Raw genomic sequence first — 26529 nt, forward strand, 5'->3', positions numbered from 1 at the left:
GGCTCCAGCACAGAGCCCTGGTTGTGGGAAGCCTAAAGGAGAGGCTGGGGCCTCCTACAGTCACCTTTCAGGTAGAACACAATGCTTTGGTCCAATCATTTTTGGAAAATATCCTGGCAAAAAGTATGAATCATGTTTTTTTAAGAGCTCATTGCCTTTGACACAATTGTGGGACTCTAACTTAAAGAAGCAATGCAAAATCAAGACCACATGGTATGAAGATGCTTTTTACAGTATCCTTTTAATAGGGGGAGAGAGAAAACTCACCTGTAGCAAAAAGGTGTCCAAGCCTCACCCCTGTCAGCCTGAGACGGCCCTTCTCCCAGGCCTTACCCACCCTGTGTATTGTTCCATTTTAAAAAAGACTGTCAGTCAGCCTCCCCACTAGATACTCAGATTAATGAGGGTAGGGACTCTTGTTTTATCTGCCCCTGAAATCCCTACACTTAACAAGGGACTATCATATCCTGGGCCTTTGGTAAATATCCACAGAGAGAAGAGATGATAATGGTCGAGTCTAGATGATGACATACAGGGTTGCTTGTAAAAGTTTTTCATCTTTGCTGCATGTTTGAAATCTTTCATAGTAAAATGTTGGGGCAAAAAAGAATAGATGAGGGAAATGTATAAACAGATTATAATAACATGGAAAATGTTAATGCATGTGGGCAGAAAAACTACGATTACATCTGCAAAAATGAGTATGGAAACAATGGTAGTAGAAGACAACATAAAATGCTGGCAGAGTTTGGAGACAGTGACACTATGCATGATTTTAACATTTCTTCTTTCCCATATTTTCTATATCCTTTGCAATGGATGCATTTTACTTTTATAACAAAGAAAATTTCTTTTTCTGCTGTGAGTCCTCAGCCCAGATTTCCATTAAAAAAAACAAAAACAAAACAAAACAAAAAAAAAACGGGTCCTATTTTCAGCAAACCTAGTACATAAAGGCAAAGATAAACTTTGAGTCCATGAAAGAAGCCTTTGCTTTATGGCCGGATTCCCAGCAGTACTGCTTTCAAAGGCCAGCCCTCTTAAGACATGACAGAGAAAAGAGATCCTTGTGGCTGGTGCAAGATGGTGTTAGGACTCCCCTCGTGGCTTAGAAAGAGATGTTTCCTCCTCAAGAATGAGTAAGCCTTCTCCTCCAGCCTCCCCAGGTTTGGAGCCTGGCAGAAGGTACTGGGGCCCTCAGCTGCCTCTCACCATCTGTGGGAACAGGTGATGGATGGTCCAGCTCATTCCATAAAGCCCAGCCCTCAGAACCCCCAGAGGAGGTGAATGCCAAGAGACGCTGCCAAGCTGACCTGACACATCAAAAATGCCACACCTCTTCTCCCCTCCATAGCACTGACCAAAAGTTCCTTTGGACCACTCTGATCTTCCCAATCTGGCCACAGTGAGCTGCTACTTCCTGAAGACTCCCCAGAACAGTGATTTTCTGTGACCAGGACCATGTGGCCACTCCCAGTCTCTTCCTCCTGCCTGAATTCCCAGTACCTGACCCCCTGCCTCACACATATGTCATTGGATGAGGTCAACGCCGTTGTCCTGCAAGGATGGGCTTTTCAACTCCACCAGGAGGGTCTGAGCCCCTGGTTCCCACCTGCCCCCCCACTGGCAGTGCTCTTGAGCGATTTCTGCAGCCTCCATGGGTGGCAACTTCCATCTTTCCAAAGGAACTAACATTTATTTTTAAGCACCTCTAATCAGTTGGAGACAATGCTGTGAGCCCAGTTAACTCTCCCCTGGTATTTTGGGGTCTAATTATGATCCTTATTTTCCCAATGAGGTAAGTGAGGCTCAGAGAGCTTAAACAACTTTAATAAGGTCAAAGGTCCTAAGTGACTAAACCCGGATTTGAGTAAAACGTTTAAAACTAGAATTATCAAAGAAATGTAAGGAATTATGTGTGTTTTGTACCTCCAGGCACACTCTTTGACAATATAAGTATAATTGGAGAGCTGGTTGTCACTCAATCACATCTTACAGTGAATTAATAAGAAGGATTTCCCCCCTGACAGCTTCCCAGAACCCAGGCACCTAGAGAATGGGATTTCAGTTAATGGGGGTGAGTGATAGGAGGCATAAGTTTGGAGTAGGGGACAATCCTGGGAAGAGGACAGGCCATGCTGGGTCCGGAGGGCACGCAGAGGCTTGAACCCAGGGGATGGAGAGGATTGTGACTAGGAACAAAGCACCCTAACACTAACCTCTCTTTATGATTATGTGGGGACTTCTGCCCATGATCTCAGGTCATAGAGAGAGTCAGGAGTGTTGGTTCCCCACCCCGTGGAACTGGGAATGGGGAATTTGTTTGGAATCCAGCCTCAAAATTCCATGTGGATCAGAGGGGGCAGCCATGGCTCACTGGCCGGGAGCTCTGGACAGTGACTTTGGGTGGATCTTTCCCCCACTCTGGACCCCAGTGTCCTCTCAAATGAGATTTATGGGTTCCGCCAGCATTAACCCTGTAATTCCATGTATTAGCACTAGTATTGGGCTCATTTCAAAGGTAAGGGTATTCATAGGGCCTTAAGAAGAATTTCAGACACAGTTAGGATGGCATTGGGAGGCAGAAGGGCAGGTCATTTTTTCATCCTACACCTAGGGATGACACTGAAGGAGAGACTCAAAGATACTGTCACTCACTCAGTACTGACCTTAGGTAGAGCCACTCCCTCCCTGCTCTGAAATCAGCTCCCTCCCTGTCTGTCTCTTGCAGGGGATGAAAGGTTTTTGAGAGCAGAGACCTCCAAACACTCAGCTCCTTCCATCATGCCTGGGACTGTGATGCTGTAGTTGCTAATTGCATGTTTGCTGAATGAAGGAACAAAAAAATCCCTGAAATTTGCACCTATTAGAACTAATGCCTTAAGGTTCTGTCTTAAGAACAAGGAGATACCATTCTGAGATCTGGAATACTTGAAGCTGACATCTAATCTGACTCTCATTTCCTACCCCTTTCCTTCAACCATTTACAGGAGGCATGTCCCACTTAACAGATGGAAAAACTGAGGCCCAGAGAAGAGATGTGACTTAGAATTTTCCATATGTAAAGCAGGAGGGGACCAGCAGTCCCCTAACATGTTCTATATTTCTTAATGTTACAGATGAAGAAATTGAGCCCCAAGGAGTGATGAAGATGGCATAAGGTCCTGCAGCTCAACAATGGTGGGGTAGAGACAAGAATCCAGTTCCCAAATCACATTCCAGCGCTGCATAACAATCCTGGAGCTCAAGCAGCCCTGATACCCTGCTCCAGGTTCCCATGGCAACCATGTGGAACAAATCATCCTCTTTGGGTAGCATTGACTCATTCTTGTTTTTTGGATGACTCATTCTTTATAATGCTTTTTTTTTCTTTAAGGGAAAATACATTTGCATACACTTTCACCGTCCCCAAATGGACCCATTCATGAAAGGAAGAGACTAGGATACTTTTGAGAAAAGAGGTAACCAGGGCAGGAAATGGAGATCCTGACTGATGAAGACCTGGGGAGACCCCTGGATTTGGGAGTGTATCTAAAATGGATTAATGACTTGGAGAAAACCATTCTGGAATCTTGGTTTGGAATTCCTTGACTTATCTTTGCTACCCCTCTCTGTAGATCTCTTTCTGAGTTATAAAAGCCCTTAATTAAACAAAAATATAGTACATATTCCTGGCAACGTGTGCTTTCCAAGAGGTTTTTACCATATTTATTTCATCTGATCCTGCTGAGTCGATAGGGTGGGTATTGACATTTTACAACTGGGGAAACTGAGGCCCAGGAGGTGAAGGTCACAGGGCTAGTGTGGAATTCCTCAGCAAATAGAATTCTTCTCTGAAGAGAGACCAAGGAATAAGGTCTGGTACGCATCAGACATTTGCTGGATGCCCTAGCGACACTGGGGTCTCAGCCACATGAAGCTGGAGACAGGGTCTGGGAGGAGGTGAACGGCAAACAGTTAACTAAACAAGGAACTGAAACTCTCACATGTTACCCTGTCATGGAGGGAACACCTGTAGGCACACCGATAGGGGGCCAGGGATGTATCTCTAAGAATCTGGTGGTTAACTTGAGAACCAAAGGGCGGGAAAGAGTCAGATATGGGAAGAGGGAGAGGAGAAAGCTCCTGCAAGCTTCCTGAGAAGCAAGTACCCCGAGGAGGAAGGTGGTTGGCATCCTCAAGGAAGTGAACTGTGAACGGAGGCCAGTGAGAGTCCAGTGTGGAGCAGGGAGGGGAGGAGGGACTAAAGGTGAGATGGGAGGAGTGGACAGGGCCCAGATTATTCCAGGCCTTACAGGCCAGGGTAAGATGCATGCGCGCAATCAGATGCACCTTCGCTCACATATACCCAAATGTGGGTGTTCACACACACAACCGTGCATTATTCTTGCACATACGTGGACACACGTGCTTAACAAAAGCATGTATATGCACACTCTGTCTTGCACACACATGCTTTGTTTCATAAATGCACGCATTTACACACGCATGCCCACTCACACATAGACCCTCACACGTGCCCACGTACAGCTCACGACAAGCCCAGCTCAGATGAGCTCTCAGCTACAGATAAACTTCTCTGCTGGTTGGTTATAATCTTTCATTGGAACTGACACATTGATAGCCCCAGTTTTTCTAGGAAGTGACCTTCATGCTGGCTATTGATTTCCAGTGGCTATCAGGCTCCCGCCACTGGAGTGACAGGCCGGGTCGGAGGTCAGCCTTTAAATAAAGCTTCTGGATTACTAAGTACCAGTGAAAATGGAAATTGGCAGCCCTGGCTCTTTTTACGTGGCCTGCTCCTGTGGATGGGGTGTCAGCCCTGGTGAACTAGTGACTACCTCCTGTTCCTGCACCCTGCCCCATCGCTGCCCCAGGGTACTGGGGGTGCCCATAGGTTTTTGTCCTCCCCAGCAGGGGAGCTGGGCTGAAGGCTGTAGGTGACAGCAGTTGCCAGGGCCTGACACTTCCTGGATTCTCTTTTCCAGCAAAGCCCGGGCTGTCTTCCTAAGCCCAGCATTCTGGTAACAGACAGCTACTACAGGTCCCAGAGACCAACCGGTGACTCTCCTTGTGGTCTTGGGCAGGTGGTGTCACCTCTTTGGACCTCAGTTACCTGCCACCCCCACTTCCTGCCTCATCCACACACACTCATACATCCCTCTCTATTTCACAACGCTGTGGTCCAGATAAATGAGTCGGTAGAGGTGTGTTGAATTGTATATAACTCAATGTTTTAAAAGTATTACAATTTGCTAATCACAAAATTCTACTGAATTACATTGTGTGTTTACTTGATGACCCAGAAACCCCTTAGATTGTTGCAGCATCATAAACAGCTGCAAAGGCTGCCAGTTTCCTGTATTTCTTTGCCTCCTTCCAGCGCAAAAGTCTGTCCCTTTCTGGCTCTACCGGCCCATTTTATGACCATCACAGCCTGTGTGGTTCTGCAGTAGAGGAGGTCATTAAATGAAGTTTGCATGTCCTGAAGGGAGGATAAACAGGAATTGGTTATTTGGCAAAGGAGGTGATCTCTTCAGCAAAAATCAGAGAAACAAGATTGCTGGCCCAGATTAGCCACTGGTGTTAAAGGGAAGAAGGCCAAAGATCTGGGTGAGTCCATGAACCGGGCTCTTAGCCACAACTTGCACCCCCAGCCTGAGAGACAGCGAGCAGGACGCTCAATTCAGGGAAGGCTTCGAGGAGTTTAGGGTCGGTGGTGCAATTTACATGCGAGGTGGCACTGTCTCGCTGGCTTGTGTATAACCTAACGCTTACTCCAGAATCCATGACACACTTCTGGGGATGGAAGCAGGTTATTTTACATGTCAAATACAAAAGGTGCTCAGAAATTTGCCACTTACTTAGAGAGTTTGAGGTAATTTATAATTAAAGACTTAGCATATAACTGTTAAAATAGCATTGGCAACCGCTTGACCAAGTTCCTATTATTTAATATAAATATTTTATTTTTACTGTGACTGGATCCACAAGCATGTTCACTGTGGTTTAAGAGGCTCTAAAACACCCTGTCTGATGGGAATCTCCTGGCGGTCCAGTGGTTAGGACTCAGTGCTTTCACTGCCGGGGGCCTGGGTTCAATGCCCTGGTAGGGGAACTAAGATCCCGCAAGCCGTGTGGCATGGCCCATAAATAAATAAACAAACAAACAAACAAATAAATAAATGCAATGCAATACAGTGCAATACCCTGAGAGTTCCACACCAACGTGGTAAAGTGACTGAGATGGGTTTCTCTCCTTAGGGGTCTTTGTACAATGTCAGCATCCCTGGGAGAGGTCCTAAGTCCCTCCACACCCTGGGTCTTGTGTGTCAGTACCATTGTGGGGCTCCAGGACACAGAACGGGGAGCCCTGGGGAAGGTGGGCTACGGGGATAAGGCGGGCTTCATGGGGCAGTGGAAACAGTGGGAGGGGATGCCATAAGCCTCCTTTGCCCCAGGACAAGGGTGTGCAATCCTAAGGCATTCAGGGACCGGCATGCTGGGTTTGCCAAGCCCTTCCACAGGAAACAGAAAGAAATGGGGGACTTCCCTGGTGGCACAGTGGTTAAGAATCCTCCTGCCAACGCAGGGGACACGGGTTTGATCCCTGGTCTGGGAAGATCCCACGTGCCACAGAGCAGCTAAGCCCATGCACCACAACTACTGAGACTGCCCTCTAAAGCCCACGAGCCACAACTACCGAGCCCACGTGCCACAACTACTGAGCCTGCATGCCACAACTACTGAAGCCCGCATGCCTAGAGCTCATGCTCCACAACAAAAGAAGCCACCACAATGAGAAGCTCACACACCGCAATGAAGAGTAGCCCCCACTTGCCGAAACTAGAGAAAGCCCGCGCACAGCAACAAAGACCCAACGTAGCCAAAAATAAATAAATAAATTTATAAACAAAAATAAAAGGAATGGGGGTAAAACCCCAGACCAGACATCAGACACACTGATTTCAAACCCAGCTCTGCCACTTCCCAGGTGAGTGACCTCGAGCAAATCACTTCCCCTCTCTGAACTGCAGTTTCCTTATCTGCAAAGTGGGGTCAGGAATTCCAACCACACAATGGATGGTCTTGAGGATTAAGCAAAACGTTGTTCATGAAATGCCTGCCATCTAGCTATGCTGTTCAATAAGTGGTTATCATCTGGGAGACTGGCATATCTGCCATAGTCAGAGCTCAAGCTACCCACTGCCCCATTTATCTCATGGTTACAGCAACTCTCAGCAGGGGTGATTTTGCTTCTCCTCCAGGCGGCAATTCAGTAATGCTTGGAGTCATTTTTGGTTGTCACAATGGCAGGACAGGTGTCACTGGAATCGAGAGGGTGGAGGTCAGGGATGCCGCTGAATGTCCTGCGCCACCCAGGACAGTCCCCACAACAAAGAATTGTCTGGCTCCAAATGGCAATAGTACAAAGTTGGGAAAGTCTAAGCCAGACCCCCTTTCTCTAAGCAATGGTTTTTGAGGGCTCTGTCTTCCCCTCAGCGGCTTTACCACGGCAGCTCCGAAACCCTCCAGTTCCTGAGCACCACAGAGACGCAGGGACTGCATAGGGAGCCGCTGCCTGCCTCCCTCACCCCGAGGCCACTCAGCCAGATGGCAAAGGGTCAGCAGCAAGCAAACATCTAATGATGTGTGACAAGTATGGCCAGACAGCAGTCCCAGGCTGGGCCCCTTCGAGGCCACTCATTGGGCAAGGGGGACTCATAAATAACAGCACAGTGACAGCCCGAGTCTCGCTCAGTGGGAGGTATGGAGCTCCGCCCACCTCCCAGCCGCTGGAGCAAGCCCTTTATGGGACAAGGCTCCAGCAGGAGGGCCTCGGACCCCATGCACAGTGAATGTGCTGGTGAGACACGGAGGGACCTGTCACTAACACATCTGTCCAGACCGCTTTACAGCATTCACTCTGTCCCTGGCGGTGAACTATTTCCTCATCTCTGATCTGGTGTGATCTGGGGCTTCAAAGCATTCACCCAGCAAAGCATCTGAATTGGAAGGCAGAGTGGCCTAGCAGCGAGGGCGCTGAATCTGAGTCTGAGCCTCCATTTCTTCATCCGTTGAATGGGGGCATCGGGCAGCAAATGTGCTAATTCATGGGAAACTATGTTCACAGCAATAAACTAATGAAGGAATGATGATGATGATAACGTATGATTATTCAGCCATTTGGGAGAGGGGAATTTATATTTGAAAAAAACATACCTTCTGATGCTCCAAAATATTAATCAGTTTTTAGGGTTTTAGGCAGTTCCGAGTAGGCTCTTTGCGGTAATAATAGGAATAATGATGATTGTATTAAATAGCACTTTTGTTTTCACATTTGTTTTTCTCAAGCCTCATGTGTCTTAAAATGGGACCTGTTTCCAATGATGCGTATTCTTCTAAAACAAAAGTGAAAGAAACACAATAAACAGTTGACACACAGACCGACTTTGCTTTTCTGTTCGTTGAGGTCTTGGTTCAGATGGCTTGCTGGCATCGGGTTGAGGGCAGGCGGGGGAGGCACGGAACTGCGCTTGGTGCCGCTAAGCATAGCACTCAGCCTTTGGGATATTTGGGGTCTCAGTTTTGCCATTTACAAAATGGGGGTAATTATGTCTTCCTGACTCTCTCAGAGCTGCCAGCTCAGTGAGACCACGTATGCACAAGGGAATATTAGTATCACAATAATTATCTTCTTCATTATTATTAATTATTATTCATGATGATGTTTGCAAGATGGATCTCCTCCAAAGCTCCATGTCTGTGAACAGTTTTTACACACTTTCACAAAAATCTACGCGTGCCTGTGATGATGAAGAAAGTGATACTTGGAGCATTCGTTCTGAAACCTAAGCTGATTCTTTAAGATTCTAAACAAATCCCCAAATCCCTTCTCTTTTTCTCAGGCTGGAACAAAGGGCTCTGGAGAGGGCGCTCCCTCCGGGACACTGCCTTGTAAGTCTTCTATAGAGATGGCTCTGTTGGCCCAAGACCTTGATGCCAGCTTTCAGCCAGGAGCACATTTTTGCAGGGAGGGTTATAAATCAAAGCCTGGGTTCTAATGAAACTGCTGACACCCTTTATCTGTAACAGTGTGCACCCAGGCACCACTTGTGAGAAATTAGAGGCAGAGAGAGAGCATTCAAGGGAGCGGGCACCTGGAGGCTGCCTCTGCTGCCTGGTCTAACCCCCCCCCCTTCCTCTCTCCAGCTCCTTCTTTCTTTCCTCCTCCTTCCCACCCTTGCTCCCTTTTCTTTTTATAATTCCTCCAGAAATCTTTCACTACCGCCCCATTCTGCAGCTTGTTTAGGAGTCAGCCTCATGGCCAAGCTGCAGACCCTGCCGCCCGGCTCCCTAGGCAGACCTCTCTCCCTGGCTCTCTGCAGGCCACCTCTCAGGCCAATGGCGCAGAGCTGCACTGTTTTAGGCAGCAGAGGTTGGTGAAAGTAAGGCCCTGGGTTCTCCCAGGACACTGTTCCAGTCTTGGGTTGGCCGCTTCCTGACTGCATGACCTTGGGTGAGGTATTTAACCTCTCTGAGCCTCAGTGCCTGTATCTGTAAGATGGGGATAACCGCACCTCTCTTGGGAGGCTGTTAAGAGGACTGAATGAAATGGATGCCAGGTGAACAGTGCTGGTCCGGGAGGTGAAGGGAGCAAAGGGGCAGCAGAAGCTCAAGTTGTTGAGGACTTTTCTGGCTACCTTTAGGGGCCAGCCCTCCATCAGCTCTGGTTTTATACTGAATCATAGATAGTTACTCCCACAGTTTGATTTAAGAGATACTAAAAAGGGCATATCTATCCCCAAATATCTTTACAAATGAGGCCATTGATAACCAAAATTTTAGAAATAGAGGCCTGATTGAAATAAAGAACCATTTATTTGGGGGTTATTAGGTCTGCAACTCTAGAGACACAGATTTAAGAAACACTGGAATTGTGTTCTGCTGGACCTCAAAACGGGGGCAGGCCTATAAGGCCCCAAACCACAAGGTTACACAAGTTGTTAGTCAAGAATTAGCACTGGAGCTGGCAAGAAGTGAGGGTGCTTATTAAGCAAGGATTGGTTGGGGTTTGAAATGATTACATTGTTGCAAAGGGGGGAACTTTGAAACTCCAGGGTTGTAGCCAGCAGCTGGTAGCAGATATTGTTTTGAAAATGGCAGGGAGTTTCCTTGTGTTTGATACAGTTCAGAAAATTCATGTTCTCAGTGATGCAGGAGGGTGTCTGAAACCACATCCACAATGGCCACCTGGCTCCGTTTTGGATGCCTGGACCACAGTCACACCATTTTGATTCTTAAATGGCTTTGACGATGTCCTCACCATTCATTTCACCATTAGCAAGTCATCTGATTAGAAGTCATCCAGGGCCTGGCGTGATGCTAGGTGGCTGGAACGCACTCTCACTTGATCACGCTGAGGGGAGGATGCCCCGTGTTCCTAATTCCTCCACGTGAGTTGACAGCAGGCTTGTCCTTCAACAGTCAGATGAAGTTTCTAAGCCTTGTCCAGCGTGAGTCAATCCCCAAACCACTGACCCGATGGAACTAAAACCCCATTCTTCCCTAATCCCCCAGCTGGTACTCCTCTCTCCCTCCTTAGAGCGCCTGCAGCGTTTGCTAATTTTACTGCTTGTTCTGCATCGGACAGAGACAGTAATCTCCTCAACTAGACTGTATGCCTCCTGTGGGCACAGAACGTGCTTACAATTTCTTGAAATGTCCTAGAGGAACTTGCTTCATCAGTTTAGTCTAATTATCATGATCTGGTGACTTTCTAGTAAAACATTGAATCCCTGGATGGTCAGCTGCCCATGTGCTCCATGCAGCTTTTGTTCATATTTCACTGAGCAGAGCAGGTCATGTGGTCCTCAGGGCAGGTTATAGAATCCTTCCAAGTAAGTCAGGGCTCACAGGGAGGGACACCAAATACGTTGAACAACAATACAATCTATCACAGACCTAGGATAGCATTTTACAAAGTTGTTTGTTGCTCAGTAAATATTTAATGGGGATGATGAGCCAACTATCTTAAGACATATATATTTTTTTCACATCTTTATTGGAGTATAATTGCTTTACAATGGTGTGTTAGTTTCTGCTTTATAACAAAGTGAATCAGCTATACGTATACGTATATCCCCATATCTCTTCCCTCTTGCGTCTCCCTCCCTCCCACCCTCCCTATCCCATCCCTCTAGGTGGTCAAAAAGCAAGGAGCTGATCTCTCTGTGCTATGCGGCTGCTTCCCACTAGCTATTTATTTTACATTTGGTAGTGTATATATGTCCATGCCACTCTCTCACTTTGTCCCAGCTTACCCTTCCCCCTCCCCGTGTCCTCAAGTCCATTAAGACAAATATTTGAACACATCATTTTAGCATGGTTGTTAAATCTAAACCAGCCAACTAAATGTTGGGGTAATAAGTCTTACGGTCAGCAAGAAACTTAAACCAAGTAAAGTCTCTAGCTAGAATGTGGTAGAACCAGACTAGACACAGCCCTGTAGTTCACTTGTGGAAACGCTGCTGTGGGGTAAATTAGACCTGTTCACTATCGCTCTGGAAGGCAGGGCTAGGATCCAAAGCAGGGGTGGGCTTCATAGAAGAAAATGCCCCCAGACCTAGACTCTCCGTCACAAGGATGAGGCTGTGAAGTCCCTGCCCCAGTGGTGTGAAGCCAGGGGTGGACTATATTTGGGGAGGCTGGAGAGGGGTGTCTCTGCAGTGTATAGAAAGTTGAACTAGAGGCCCAGGACTGATTCTTACAGCTTTAAACGTGTCACAAACCTCAAAGGAATATGCATGTCAGTTATGGAGCCAACACTCACATTCCAAAACAAGCAGGAGTAAAGTAAGATAAAATTTTTTAAAGATTCTAAAACATGTGTTGTGAGATTTCAGAAGGAGGAGACAGGACGGAGGCCTTCCTGGAGGTATTGGGACGCCAGCTGGATCTCAAAGGATGCAAAAGACCAGGGTGACACAGAGGGGTTGGGGGTTAGAGAGGGTAGGTTGCAGAGCAAAGGGCTGGTTAGGGCAAGGGTGTTGGAGGTGGGGCCTCCCCTTCCTTATCTCCCCTCTTCCTCCAGGACACAGGGTCCCTGGGTGGTGAAAGAAACACAGTGTGCCACTGCCGCCTTTCATATCCTTTCCTCATTTCAGGTTTGCATTTTATTTTCCTGCAAACTTTTTTTCCTTTCCCTTTGCCGCTCAGGCTTTTGTTGGTGTGACCTCAATTTCTCGCTGCCTTTCAAAGCTTTTATTTCCCAAGTGGAAGGAAGGAACTTTTAATGGCACGCTAGGTCCTTAGCCAGACCAGTTGTCTTTCCAAATCAGTCAGGGGCTCGGGTGGCTGGGGAGAGTGGGAGGCTTGGCCGAGGGACGGAGAGAGTCGATAGAAGGAAAACAGCAAATGCAACGGATGAAGGTCCCCGAGGCGATTTGCAAATCTGCTGAAATCCTGAACAAGCTTTGATTTAACCCAAGCTTGAAATGGCTTTTATTTACTGTCTATTGTGGAATAAATGACATCTCATAAACAGGCTTTATCCATTACCCCAGAATGGAGAGCACAGTGTTAGGGACATTTTATCCTCTTGATATCAAAGGGGATATGCCGGGGTGTGTTATTACAAATAGAAAAATCAATGCGGAGACACACACATCTGAAATTTCATTTTCGTCGAACCACATTTTCAAAGGGAAAAAAAAAAAGGCAATTGCTAATAAAAATGACTACAGAACTGGAGGATTTACCAAGCTTGAGCGAAGGACCGGCTGGGATTAAGCCCAGACAGTGAATAAATCGGGCTCTGTCCTGGGGCTGTTTCCCACTCACCCTCTGGGCAACCCGGCCCCACCCAGGGATGACCCAGAGCAGAGTCACCGTGGATTCGTCCCCAGGCAGTCACGCCGGTGTCTGGTGTCTGAACACTGCGTGTGCCCCCAGGGCTGCTCTCTCACTGTCCTCCCACCCAGCCACACAGTTTGCCTCAGACCACGTGGAAAACCCCAGAAATATCGAGCACTGCTGTTTCCTCCAGGCCTTTACCTCCTTCATGGCGGAGTCTTGGACACTGCTAGATCTTGGGGAAAGCAGAAAGGCTCCCAGGGAGTGAGGAAGGAAAGTCAGCCAGACTCTGGGGAAGGCTCCCATTGAGGTCCCAGCCATTTTCACCAACCCCTCCTTCAGAGAAAGTTGGTGAGAGGTAAATACTTCCATCTTTTCATAAGATTTTCTGGAAGTCGCATCCCTGGGCTCCCTTCTTTGTGTCACGTTGTGTAACCCTGTATCAGGGTGACTGGTTTAGAGTCTTGTTTCCCCACGAGGTTGTACACTCAGAGAAGCCCAGGACCAGGCCTGATGCTACGTTCCCCTTGACAAGCACTGCGCTGACACATAATACCTGCTCAGTTGTATGCAGGATGAGAACGTGCAGGCCTGGAGAGGGGAAGAGTACAGCGGCCTGGACACCGCACCTGGGCTAGACCGACCTCAGCCTTCTGAGGAGAAGTGCTCTGGTTCTGGTCAGCAGCTCCTGCCTGGAGGCAAAAACCAGATGGAATTTGCCGGTTCCATACCATCTACTGGGCTCAGGAATGCCTAACTCCATTGGTGGAGGAAAATGGGCCAGTAGATTGGATTTAAGGCCTCACAGTAAATCCTTACCTGCCTTCTGAAGAAACACTGGTGTTGGTCAGAGAGTGACCAAGAATGAAAAGCCAGACATAAGCCAGGCTCCCTCCTGGACCAGAGCAAACACTCAGCATTTGAGGGCTGCCTGGGCTCAGGGATCACTTCCTCTAACTCTACCTCCTGAGAGATGGTGACACCAAGACCCAGAAAGGGGAGTTAATTTTTTCCTAGTCACACAGGAGATTGTGGCCAGGTGGGGGGTCAACATTTTTTTTAAATTAATTAATTTATTTATTTATGGCTGTGTTGGGTCTTCATTTCTGTGTGAGGGCTTTCTCTAGTTGTGGCAAGTGGGGGCCGCTCTTCATCGCGGTGCACGGGCCTCTCACTGTTGTGGCCTCTCCTGTTGCGGAGCACAGGCTCCAGACGCGCAGGCTCAGTAGTTGTGGCTCACAGGCCCAGTTGCTCCGCGGCATGTGGGATCCTCCCAGACCAGGGCTCGAACCCGTGTCCCCTGCATTAGCAGGCAGACTCAACCACTGCGCCACCGGGGAAGCCCCAGGGGTCAACATTTTTAAGCTTCGACTCCCAGGCCTGGGCCCTTTGCTCTGCCTGATAAGAATCCAGGGAGAGGGCTTCCCTGGTGGCACAGTGGTTGAGAATCTGCCTGCTAAGTGGCCCCCTCTTGCCACAACTAGAGAAAGCCGTCGCACAGAAAAGAAGACCCAACACAGCAAAAATTAATTAATTAATTAATAAACTCCTACCCCCAACATCTTCTTAAAAAAAAAAAAAAAAGAATCCAGGGAGAGAAAATAATGAGGAAGGACCACGCATAGCAACTTCATTGCAGAGACCATCGTGATGTCGAGATGATTGTTTTTTAAATAATTCAATGATAACTGATTGAGAAAGTATCCACACTGTACAAATGATAAGAAATTTTGCTGTTTCTAAGCAGGCACGGCTCTTGTTTTCTCTGCAGCTTTACTTGGGTGAAGGCCACCAATCAGATCGGGAAGGGCCGACTCCTGAAGAATATGGGGAAGACGATTTCCCTATGAGACGTGTCTCCGCTCCCCCAGAGACACGGGCTGCCTGCTTCTTCCCTGCGTCTCATAAAGCTTTAAGAGGAGAGCCTCCACCAGCCAATACAGCAGCGATTCTGCCTGAAATAAGCGGCAGTATTTAAATAAGGTTTCAATAGGAAGAAAACGTCTCCTTGGACGTGGTCTGTGATGTAGTTATCGGGAGGAGAAATTTGCAGAACCCATTAGCTGCTACTCCTTCCCCCAGGAAATCCCTTGTTTGTGGAGCATGAATCTCTCTGGCTTTTGCTGGCTTTTTCTCTCTGGATTGTCCGGGTAAACATCTGCCTCGCACCGTGTGTTTATAAGAAGAGGCATTTGTGGCTTTGATTGTTTAGAGGTTTCTGCAGAACGTGCATGCTTTCTCCCTCCCCCACCCCTTCCCTCTCCACACTGCCCGTTCTCCTGGGCAAACAACCACTGACGTCTATTTTGGTTTTCTTTGGCATTACAGTGCATCCTTCTGTCCAGAGCAGGGAAGAGATCTGCTACCACCCAGTTGCTCCACCTCGTGATAAGAGTTTTCCATAGCAAGGGCAGTATATCTTAATTGTATTGTTATTATTATTTATTCCACAAAATTTTTCAAGCATCTTCTGTGTATAGTATTGAGGTGGATATGGCGAACTGTACCAAGAGTCCCAATCCCTGTCTCAAGGAGCTTATGATCTTGTTGAAGGGACAGAGCTTGTACACATTAAGAATAAGGTCTTTACTTACAAAAGGACTGCAGAACTTTGCAGGGGCAGGGAATCCGTCCCTGGCCTTCTTACTGTCAGCCAAGTTGAGCCTCTCATCTTGAGTCCTCAGGTAATTCAAACCCACCCCTGGACCAGGTCCTTCAATTGTCTACTTCTGGGAAAGAATGTGGTGCACAATTTCTTTTTATTCTCGCAAGTCTTTCATGGCTGACTCAGGCCACTGGTAAGTATCATCACAGTAAAAACTCTATCCACTGGAACACAACAAAGTTCCTGGTAGATGAGTTTTTTTTTTACCTTTTCATCACTCAAATTTAGGTCAGACACCAATCACAAGAAAATAATGTTATCAGACACCTAGTAAAAAGAAAAGAAAGACAAAAACAAAGCTTGCTCAGATACAGTCCGGGTTCCCCACCTCCTTCACCTCCAGTGACAGCTTGAGCAGTGAGCACTTCTGCCTTCAGAGAAATGATCAGAAGGACCCCTTGTCAGTCAAGAAAAATGTGTGATGCCAAGTGGTGGAGGTTTCCTGCCAGGGGAAGTAGACCCAGATATTTAAGAAATGTTTCTCACATCTGAAAGGGTTTCCTCCCTTATCTTCAGCTTCTAAAAAAACCCAATCCCCAATTCCATTTGCCCATCCTGGGTATTCCAGTGTAAAGAGGGTTAAGGCTTAGATGATCTGCACAGGTGACAGCTGAGACTGTCTTGAAGTCACTGCTTGATGGGAGACCCAAGTGCCTGTCCAGTGTCTGACATCACCTAGCTGGTGACCTTGGATCAGCCACTCAGCCCCTCTGGCCTCCACTGTAGCTGATTTCTAATGACCTGTCCATGACTAAGGGTCAAAGGCTCCATGAGGTAATTAGGTCATGCTAGATCCTAGCAAATTTTAAAATCCGGTGGTTTTTTTAGTACCACAAAGAAATGTCTACACTCCCATGTTCATTGCAGCATTATTCACAATAACCAAGATATGGAAAGAACCCAAGCGTCTGTCAATAGATGAATGGGTAAGGAAATAGTACACACACACACACACACACACATACACACACACACATACACATTGGATTATTATTCAGCCTTTTAAAAAGGAGATCCTGCCATTTGTGACAACATGAATGTCATAAAAGACATTATGCTAGGTGAAATAAGCCACAAGCAGAAAGAAAAATACTGCACGATCTCACTTATATGCAGAAGCTTAGAAAGTTGAATAAAAGAAGAGAGTAGAAGGGTCGTTACCAGGGGCAGAGAGATGGGGGAAATGGGAGATGTTGGTCAAAGGGTACGAAGTTGCAGTTGTATAGGATGAATAAGTCTAGAGAGCTAATGTACAGCAAGGTGACTGTCATTAATAATACTGTATTTTATACTGAGAATTTGCTAAGAGAGTAGACATCAGGTGCTCTCACTCCAAAATATTAACATAAAAATGGTAACTCTGTGAGGAGGTGGATATGTTACTCAGCTTGAGGGTGTTATATATAAATATCAAAACATCATGTTGTACTCCTTAAATATATACAATTGTTAAATAAATAAAATGTAAAAATCTGCTGATTCCTGCCCTGGATGTATATGCCCTTCGAGAATCTCCGTTGTATTCACTGGGGCCAGGTGCCAACTCAATGTCTGACCTTGCTGTTGTCATTTGATGGTACACTAATACCTTGTTGCAGAAATATAACCAGGGCTCCTGGGAGTAGAGAGTTGGCCAGCAATGAAAAGATAGCTCTGGCTTGACCTGTAATGTCTTCTTCATTTTATTTAGTGAGAAATGTTTAGGACAATATATTAACAGTAATCAATTTGGGGTGATTGTGCCCAGGTGTTTGTTTGTTTGTTAGATCTTTATTGGTACTTTTTGAATTTTTAATAATTTCTCAAAATAAAAATTATAATTTAAATAAAGGGCAGTGTAAAGTTAATAAGAGCGATTGCCTGATCAGTCTACTGGCTCAGATCAGGGACAGAGAGAGATGCAGTCAGACAGGGCACTTGGGGCACAGGTGTTCATTTCCTGTTCTCTAAATTGCACTGTACATTACATATGCTTTGTGTGTATATGGAATATTTCATTATAAAAATTATTTTGGAATGACTCCATATAGAAACATTGACATTTAGCTTTGAAGTTTGAAGTTATCTCTCCGTGAATAATAAAAGGCCTATATGATACTGTGTTGTCCAGTAGAAATATAGGGCAAGCCACATGTGTGATTTTAAATTTTCTAGTAGTCACATTTTAAATAGTAAAACAAAACAGGTGAAATTTATTTTAATACTATATTTTATTTAACTCAATATATCCAACTTATTGTTATTTCAACACGTAATCAACATTAAAAATCTTAATATTTTATATTCTTTTTTGTTGAAGGGGGCCACTAAATTTTGGAAATCAGTGTGTATTTTACACTTACTTCTCAGTTGCCACTGGCCAGGGAACCAGGCAGTCAAACCCCTGGAGTCTGGGGCCCCCTGGGCTCTCTCTCTGTACCAGCCATGCAAGATGGCCCCAGAAGAACCTCGCATACCCCCATCTGGCCTCTCCTTTCTGTTCTGGGATGGGGACCCTCCCTCACAGGAAGCAGCCACCCACCCCACCACCAGAGGGCCAAGGAAAGAGGACGAGTGGCTGCCATTTTCCCCCAGGCAGCGGGTGGTTCTGCAGGCAGAGAAGCAGCCCTTGCGGCTTCTCTGGCCTGTACACTGAGGAAGACTCACAGGTCAGCTTGCTTTCAAAGGGGTGAGGGTGTAGACGGTCTGGGAGAAAATTACAAGCAATAAGAAGCAGTGTTTGCAGCGCGTGCTGGCTCTTGGTCCCCAGCCAAACGCTGCGGGAAGGTGATGGATGCCCTAGGGCGGCCCCAGACCACAACACCCATGACCACTCGGCCGCATGGGACTCAAACCTGCATGGGAAGGGGCCTGCTCCCTTGTCACGTGGCGGAATCCACATCGCTGGCTGCGACATCAAGTCTGCACGAGGCTGGGGTATTCTGGGCACGGGCACAAAAGTATCCCCAATCAGATTCGAAATATGGCATCATTCTGGGGGAGGTTTAAGACTCCTGAGAGGTCAGTTCTCTGGGCTCAGGGAACAGGACCTGAGCAACACTCCTCCCTGCTCCAGAGCCCTGCCCCCAACCCAGCTGTTCACGAGTGGTGATGTTTAAGGGGACTTGTGGCTTAAACCAAAAAAATGGTGAAACCGAGTAACAAAGATGCTTCTGAGGACAGACACCTTTATATATATATATATATATATATATATATATATATATATGTGAAATAGGGCATGTGGGGAAGATATAGATAGATAGATAATAAGACAGTTGGAGTTGTATAGCTATAGATCTCCTATGTGTCCTATTATCTATGAAATATATATGAAATACACAAGAATAGGAGATGTACATTTTATTAGAAAGAAGGGTCAGGTTGCAGTTGCAACAAGCAAAGTCCGGCAGTCCACGCAAGCATGAAGCTCTGCTCTGAGGCTAGTGGAAAAAATGCAATTTACCTTTGGGTGGTGGTGCTGGGATTCCCATTTAAAAGTCTAAGCTGGCTGATTATTTATTGATGTCTCTGTCTCCATAGCTGTCTGACTCTTACTGGTTGGAAGAAGCTCCTGTGTGCCTAGAGGATTTTTTGAATTAAGTTCTTTTCATTTTCCCCTCAGGTGTTAACCAATGAGACTAGACTTTGACAGAAGTCGGCTTCTCCCCCCCCACCCCACCCCCTCAGCTACCCTTACTTTACGTTGTGAAATAAAATTAAGTACCAAGAGAGGCTATCAAACAACGGGGACTGACATGGTTTTTGGCTTTATTTTTTTATTTACAGAAAGAGTGAGAATAATGCATTGGACTCACACATATTTTACAGTGAATATGCCTCCAAATCCTATCAGGACATAAATACAGGCAATTTAATGAATAAACAGGGCTCATTCTGGATGGTTCTGTCCAGTGCTCTTGCTGCTAGCCCAGAAGTGGTCCTCGAAGCTGCACATTTTCCTCAGTTCTTCGAAGTCAGAATATTTTGGCCTCCCTACCTCAGTTGGCTCATCTGTAAAATGGAATGATGGTCCCTTACTCATGCCAGGACAGGGGACTGAGGTCCCGGCCAGTTGTAATACTCATGATTCCATGAGCTGGAAGCTTCTTTTCAAAGATTATCCCACAAGTGCCATCAGCCTAAGCAGCCCTTATTTTGGCAAGAACCTCGCCTCCCCTACCCCCAGCCTTCACCCTTGCTCTCATTGTGGGCCACCCTCCTCCACCCCAGCCCCCCTGGGGGAAGGAGCAACCACTTCATTCTGGAAGTGATAGATGGAGAAATAGACCGCATCTAGCGAGCCTAGTCGAGCAGAACAGGAGCCTCTGAGGAGCTTCTGACCATTCAGGTGGGTCCTTCTGAACCAAAAGGGCACATGCTAGGGCCAACCTCTCCTGCAGTGAGGAAGACTGACCATAAATCACGCCCTTCTTAGGCAGGCAAAGACTTGACCCTAAATTCCTCCGACACGAGCAAAGACCTGTCCTCTGGGGCAGGATTTCTGTGTGGAAATGTCCCTCATCTTCCTGGCCCCCTGGGAGATGCCTAAAAGTCATTGACCAGGAGACACACTTTTTCATTCATTTGTGCTGGGGCACCCCTGCTGCCCCTCAGGGGACTTCCTGTCTAGTGGGGGAGACGGATGTCAACGATCATGCATATGCCTCACTTGGGCACAAGCCATGACAAGAGCCCTGGGGGGTGAACACATTGCGGAATGGGTTTAACGGCCGCCTGGAATGGGAGGAGAAAACATGCGACTTCCCTCCCGTTTCCTTCCCTCCTGTGCTGCCAGCCAGTGGCCCTGGGTGGAGCTTTTCCTGAGGGCAGGTGCTGGTGAGGCTGGGACAGATGTGATGAAGGCGAAGGAGGACTAGGCCCCTCGGGAGAGGCATTCTGAAATCCAATGTCTGGCCCAGACAACCTTTCCGTGGACTTTGCTGTCAAAAAACAAAACAAAGCTGGTCAAATCTCAGCATCTCAGGAAAACTTCTGAACTTCTTTGTACTTAAGTTTTCTCATCTGAAAAGGGAGATACACAACTGGTCACCTGCTGTCCCACTCTCTCTGGTGGCCAAAGCAGGGCTCTAGGACCCAGCTGGCTACTACTGGGGCCTGAACATGCCTGGGAAACAGAGGTGCCATGGCTTCAGAGTCTTGGACTATAAGCTGCCAGGCCTGAGCCCAGAGGTCACACGTTCTCAAGGGTCCGTCCTCACATGCAGAGCCCTTGCCCCACCCAGAGGGGCTTCCCTGCCAGTGTGTGTGTGTGTGTGTGTGTGTGTGTGTGTGTGTGTGTGTGTGTGTGTGTGTAGATTTTCCAAGGGAACCAAGGCCAGAACTTCTGCATAAGGGCCAGGATCAATTCCAGTCTCCAGCCAGGGAAGGTGCTATGGGCATTTTTGTAGGCAGGGAAGGTAAAATATGCTACGCTCTATTTGTAGAGCACTTTTTTCTTTAACATCTTTATTGGAGTAAAATTGCTTTACATTGTTGTGTTAGTTTCTGCTGTGTAACAAAGTGAATCAACTATATGTATACATATATCTCCATATCCCCTCCCTCTTGCGTCTCCCTCTCTATCCCCCCCCTCTAGGTCATCACAAAGCGTGGAGCTGATCTGCCTGTGCTATGCGGCTGCTTCCCACCAGCTATCTATTTTACATTTGGTAGTGTATATATGTCCATGCCATTCTCTCACTTCGTCACACCTAACCCTCCCCCTCCCCGTGTAGAGCACTTTTATTTACTCTTTCATGCACACATCTTTTCACAAGATTCTTACTCCAGAAAGTCCTCCATGATTTGCTCTTGCTGAAGCAATTTTCCTCCTCTCTGGATGCTCCCTGCCTGCTGTGGATCCTGCTTTTATGACACTTAACATGATCCCTCTGGTGTTATGGCAATTTTGTGCTCTGGTTCAACTAGACTTGCAGATGGAGTTAGAGGATTTATTTTCTATTCCCACAGAATCCCTAGAATTGGAGTAGAACATCCTAAGAGAGCCAAACAGATGCTTGCTGAATGAATGAATGATGTGTGTCTGAGTGAATGCATGATACAAATGCAGGAAGCTTTTCCCGGGGTCCCTTACCTCATTCTACGTAGTCCAGAATTCTTTCTCCTGCATATATATTTCACTCCAAACTCTCTCCCATCCCCTCTCCCATCCCACTCTGCTTTTAACAGGTCCCCACTCTCCACATCTTACTAGGCCATTTCTGTGATGTAAACAATCGTGATATTGCCCTTGGAATAGCTTAGACAAACCCCAGCCACCTTGCCTCAGTGACAATATTAATAGTGACAAGTTCCAGGGTCCACCTTGTGTGCTGGGTATGGCTGTTTGGTTACCAAAATGGAGGGTTAATAGGTAGACAGCTCCCCAGTCTGACCTTATTACTGACCCTACCCCACCTTCTGAATCTCTTTAAGCCCCATGAGATGAACACTTCTACTGAATGTCTGAGAGATAAGTGACCACACTTAGAAAAATACAACCATAATTGAACCGGTGTCTCCATCAGAATATTAAACAATGATTGTAACAATATGCGTCATCAAAGGCAGCCGTCTGGATCCTGCGATGAACTAGGAAACATATTCGGTGTTCTCCCAGGTCTGAGGAAGTCTCCTGTCCACCCGTGAGGTTGTGAGACACAGGGGTCCACTGGGTCCCAGGGTTCTAGCAAGGGAGAAGATGTACCAGGAAAATGCAGAAAGTGCTCTGGGCTGACATTCTTTGTGTTCCTGGCCACAGGTGACATCTGTGGACCATTAGGGCCACCAAGTGAAGCCAGAGGTTCATTCCCCAGGAACTCACAAGTTCTGCTCTGTCCATGGTCTAGGATTCGTCACTGCTCGACAACCCATGCTAATATATCACATAAACAGAAGTCACTGATCACAGTGGAGATGGGTTGGGAGTGAGGACGGTTTCATGAAATGACATTCTGAGAATGTCCCCCTGCCAGCAAATTCCCACTGATTGTGTGTGAGGGGGGTGGATTCATGGAGGTACAGAACTAGGCACTAGTCTCTGGGAGGGTCACATTCCTGGGAAATGCAATCAAACGTGAGACATTTTCTTCTGAAGATGGGTCAGAGACATCAGAACTATATAGGAAAGACAGGACCTAAATCCTCTAGTCACTATCTTAAGAATGAAAGTGTCCGTGTGTGCATGAACTTAGCACCACGGGGCTCGTGGGACCACAGTGTTCACAGGAAAGAGCCTGGACTCGGCAACCAGACACACTTGGTTTCAAATACCAGTCTTACCACTTACTACTAGCATTCAGATTGCTTACTCTCTTGAAGTTTCTGTTCTCTCCTCCGTTAAATGAGGCTAATGATGCCTTCTTCACAGATTCAATACGGAAGCTGAACATCAAACCTCTAGTAAAGTAACTGACTTTTAGGTGGTACTCAATTAATCTGTGTACCTCCTTTTCCTTCATTCGCTGGACCAGAATTAGTTACTAAATACAAACTGTACAGCTAATCAGCTCAACTATAAACAGATAATAAGAGGTCAAGGCTGCTCTACCCACACATGGGGTCTATAATAGCACAGAGGCAAAGAGGAGAGCTGAAGAATACCCTTGCACCAAAATATCCTCCCTCAGCCCCCAGTAGATTGTGGAGACGACTACTGGGTGACTGAAGCAATATTATTCATCTTTGTATTCCTAGCATCTAGAGCTGCTCTTGGCACAGTTTGTTGGGTGGATGGATGGATGGATGGATGAGAAGATAGGTAAAAAGTTGGGTGGATGGACAGGTGAACAAATAGGTAGATTTCCACTATCAGGACATTCTTTTGCATCCCTATTTTACAATTAGAGAAACTAAAAGGGGGTAAACACGCTTGCAAAGGGCTGATGTCTTTATTCTCCCAGAAGTCTCTGTCTTCTTGCAAATCCATCTATGTTGCCCAGAATCCCATCTCCTTCCCTCCAATCTATCCTAAATCCTTCCAGATCCAACTCGTTTCATTTCCTCTGCAGTCTTCTCTGACCAGATGTGTTCACACTTCTCTCTCCATTTCCTGAACTTGTCAATACTGAGTGTTTCCCACTTCCTTGAACTTTTGGTTGCTACACATCTGCATCTTATTTCCTCAGCCTGATAGCAGAGAATGGGTTCTACGCTTCCCTCACAGGACCCAGCATGAGGTTGGGCACACGTACCTATAGTGCAAAGGCTGTCAAAAAGTGCTTGGTGGTTGCTCAGTCAGCTAATGTTATAACAATAATAAAAGTGGACACTTAACTGAGGGTGTCAGGCATTTCACCGTACATAATCTAATTTAAGCCTCACAATAGTCTTACAAGATAAGCATTATTATCTCCATTCTACAGATAAGGAAACCGAGTTTGAGAGAAGTTGTGGTGCTTTCAAAATATGGACCCGAAATTCCTTGATGCTCCTCTTATTGGCAGATGGGACTCTATGTCCCCTCCTCTTGAATCTAGGAGGGCATCTGACTGCATCCACCAATAGAATGTGGCAGAAGTGATGCTTGTGACCTCTGAGTCTGGCTCATAAAAGGGCAGGCAGCTTCTACTTTTTTTGCTGGAACCAGTGCAGTTGGAGAACTGAGCCTCTGTGTAAGAAGTTCACTCTTCTGAGGCTGCCATGTTATGAGGAAGCCCAAGCCATATGGAGAGGCCACAGGCAAGTGCTCTAGTCACCAATCCTAGTCTTTGAATCATCCCAGCCCAGGTGCCACACATGTGAGTGCAAGAGACTTTAGGATGATTCCAGCCTCAGCCTTGGAGATATCCTCAGCTTTCAAGTTTTCCCAGGGAGGCCCCAGACATTGTGAAGTAGAGACAAGTCATCCCTACTAACCCTGTCTAAATTCTTGACCCACAGAATTCATGTGAATAATACAGTAGTTGTTTTAAGTTGCTCAGTTTGGGGATAATTTGTTGTGCATCAATAATATCTAGGATAGAAGTTAATTTAACTTGCCCAAGGTCACCTAGCTAGTAAAGGGCAAAAGTGGGATTCACACCCAGGTGATCTGACTGCAGAGCTCATGTTCTGGAACAATATGACATGCCTCCCAATACATGGGGGGATAAGCTGGCACAGAGCACCCTGGCATGGCTGAACTCAGGTCCCAGAAAACAGAAACTGGGCCCTGAAGAAATAAGGCAAGCTGATTCTTTGGAGATAAAGAAGGTGGCATGTACGCTGTGGGGCAGGAAGATTTGCCTCAAGCACCGGATTTGACAAGATCCCAGGCAGCAGAAAGGACAACAGGAGGGCTCTTGATGGGAAAAGAAGAGAAGAGCACCGACGTGGTGTGTACGAGGTGGGAACATGGTGAGGAGAGTGACGGTGCGGGCTGGAAGGCCTCCAGATGTCTGGATTTTATGCAGGAGAGAAGCCTGGGCCAGGTAGCCTTATTCCCAAGAGCTGAGGGCAAAGGACATCTATGTGGGGGGACGAGGGACAACAGCCTGTGTCATCTGGACCACAGACTCTGCTCCTTTGGGCTGTGGGCTCAGGTGGTAGGTGAAGGGTCCAGGCAGAGCCCCTACTGCTTCACTGCAGTGACAACTCCTCTTGTCTGCCAGGCTCTTTCCACCTCAGGAGTACCTTCACCCATGTATTCTTTCATTCATTCAACAAATGGTTAGGAAGTGCTTCCTACAGGGCAGGTCCTAGTTTGGATGCTGGGGACAGATACCAAAATGAAATTTTCCTTCAATTACCAGACAATAAGGTGCAGGCTATGATAGAGGCGTTTGGGGGACAGAGAGGCAGGGGTCCCCACCCCTGTGAAGCTGACAACTTGACACCTTAGCTACAGGCATTTCCGTTTTCCAAGTACTTTCAATTTGATGATGCATGTAGCCCCTTCTCTGGGCTCTTGGGAGGATACCTCAGTGAGCACCAGCTCCCAAAGCCTCTATTTTACACAGAAGGAAACTGAGGCTAGAGAAAAGGAAGTCATGAGCCTGGATCACACAGCTCATGACAGACTACTTGGTCTGTCCATGCAGTTGGACAGACCTTCCAGCGTAATCTTGCTGGAGATTCATGGCAAGAGTGAGAGTTAATATGAGTGCTCAATGGCGTCCAGATTAAAATCCAAAATGGGAGTGGAGTCACTGTTACCTAATTGTAGGCAACCTAGGGAAGGTCCACAAAGGGATCCCTCAGCCATGTCATAAAGCTTATTTATACTGTATCTACCCACGTAATCACTAGCTCACTCCTTATTTATTGGACCAATCAGATGAAGTGATTCCTCATAATTTGAGAATTACCATCCAAGATTTCTGCAAAGTTGTCTACAGCCAAAAACTCTGGGACTTCCCTGGTGGTGCAGTGGTTAATCCACCTGCCAATGCAGGGGACACGGGTTTGATCCCTGGTCCGGGAAGATCCCACATGCTGCAGAGCAACTAAGCCCATGCACCACAACTACTGAGCCTGTGCTCTAGAGCCTGCGAGCCACAGCTACTGAAGCCCGTGTACTCTAGAGCCTGTGCGCCACAACTACTGAGCCCACACACTGCAATTACTGCAGCCCACGTGCCTAGAGGCCGTGCTCCACAACAAGAGAAGCCACCGCAATGAACAGCCCACGCACTGCAACGAAGAGTAACCCTTGCTCACCGCAACTAGAGAAAGCCTGTGCACAGCAACGAAGACCAAACGCAGCCAAAAAAAAACCCCCCAAAACTCTAAAGACAGGAGTTCCACTCCCTTGGGTAGGGGTGGAGGATAAGAGAGGGTTATTTGCACAGGCGAGAATACCATGACCTGGAGATCATAATGTACAGCCCTTGTTTTTTACCATCAACAATGGTACAAATACTTTAATATTTAATACAAATAATAGTACAGTGACTTCACATTTGCATATCACTTTATAATTTTTAAAACTCTTCCACAGACGTTACATCATACATTCAGAACCCTGAATGTCCCAAATGAAACAGATGCTATTTCCTGGGTTTACAGCTGGTGACCATCCACGGGCAGGTTAAGTGACTGACACAAGG

This window comes from Lagenorhynchus albirostris, chromosome 14 (genome assembly GCF_949774975.1).
Source record: "Lagenorhynchus albirostris chromosome 14, mLagAlb1.1, whole genome shotgun sequence".
NCBI classification, from domain to species: Eukaryota; Metazoa; Chordata; class Mammalia; order Artiodactyla; family Delphinidae; genus Lagenorhynchus; species Lagenorhynchus albirostris.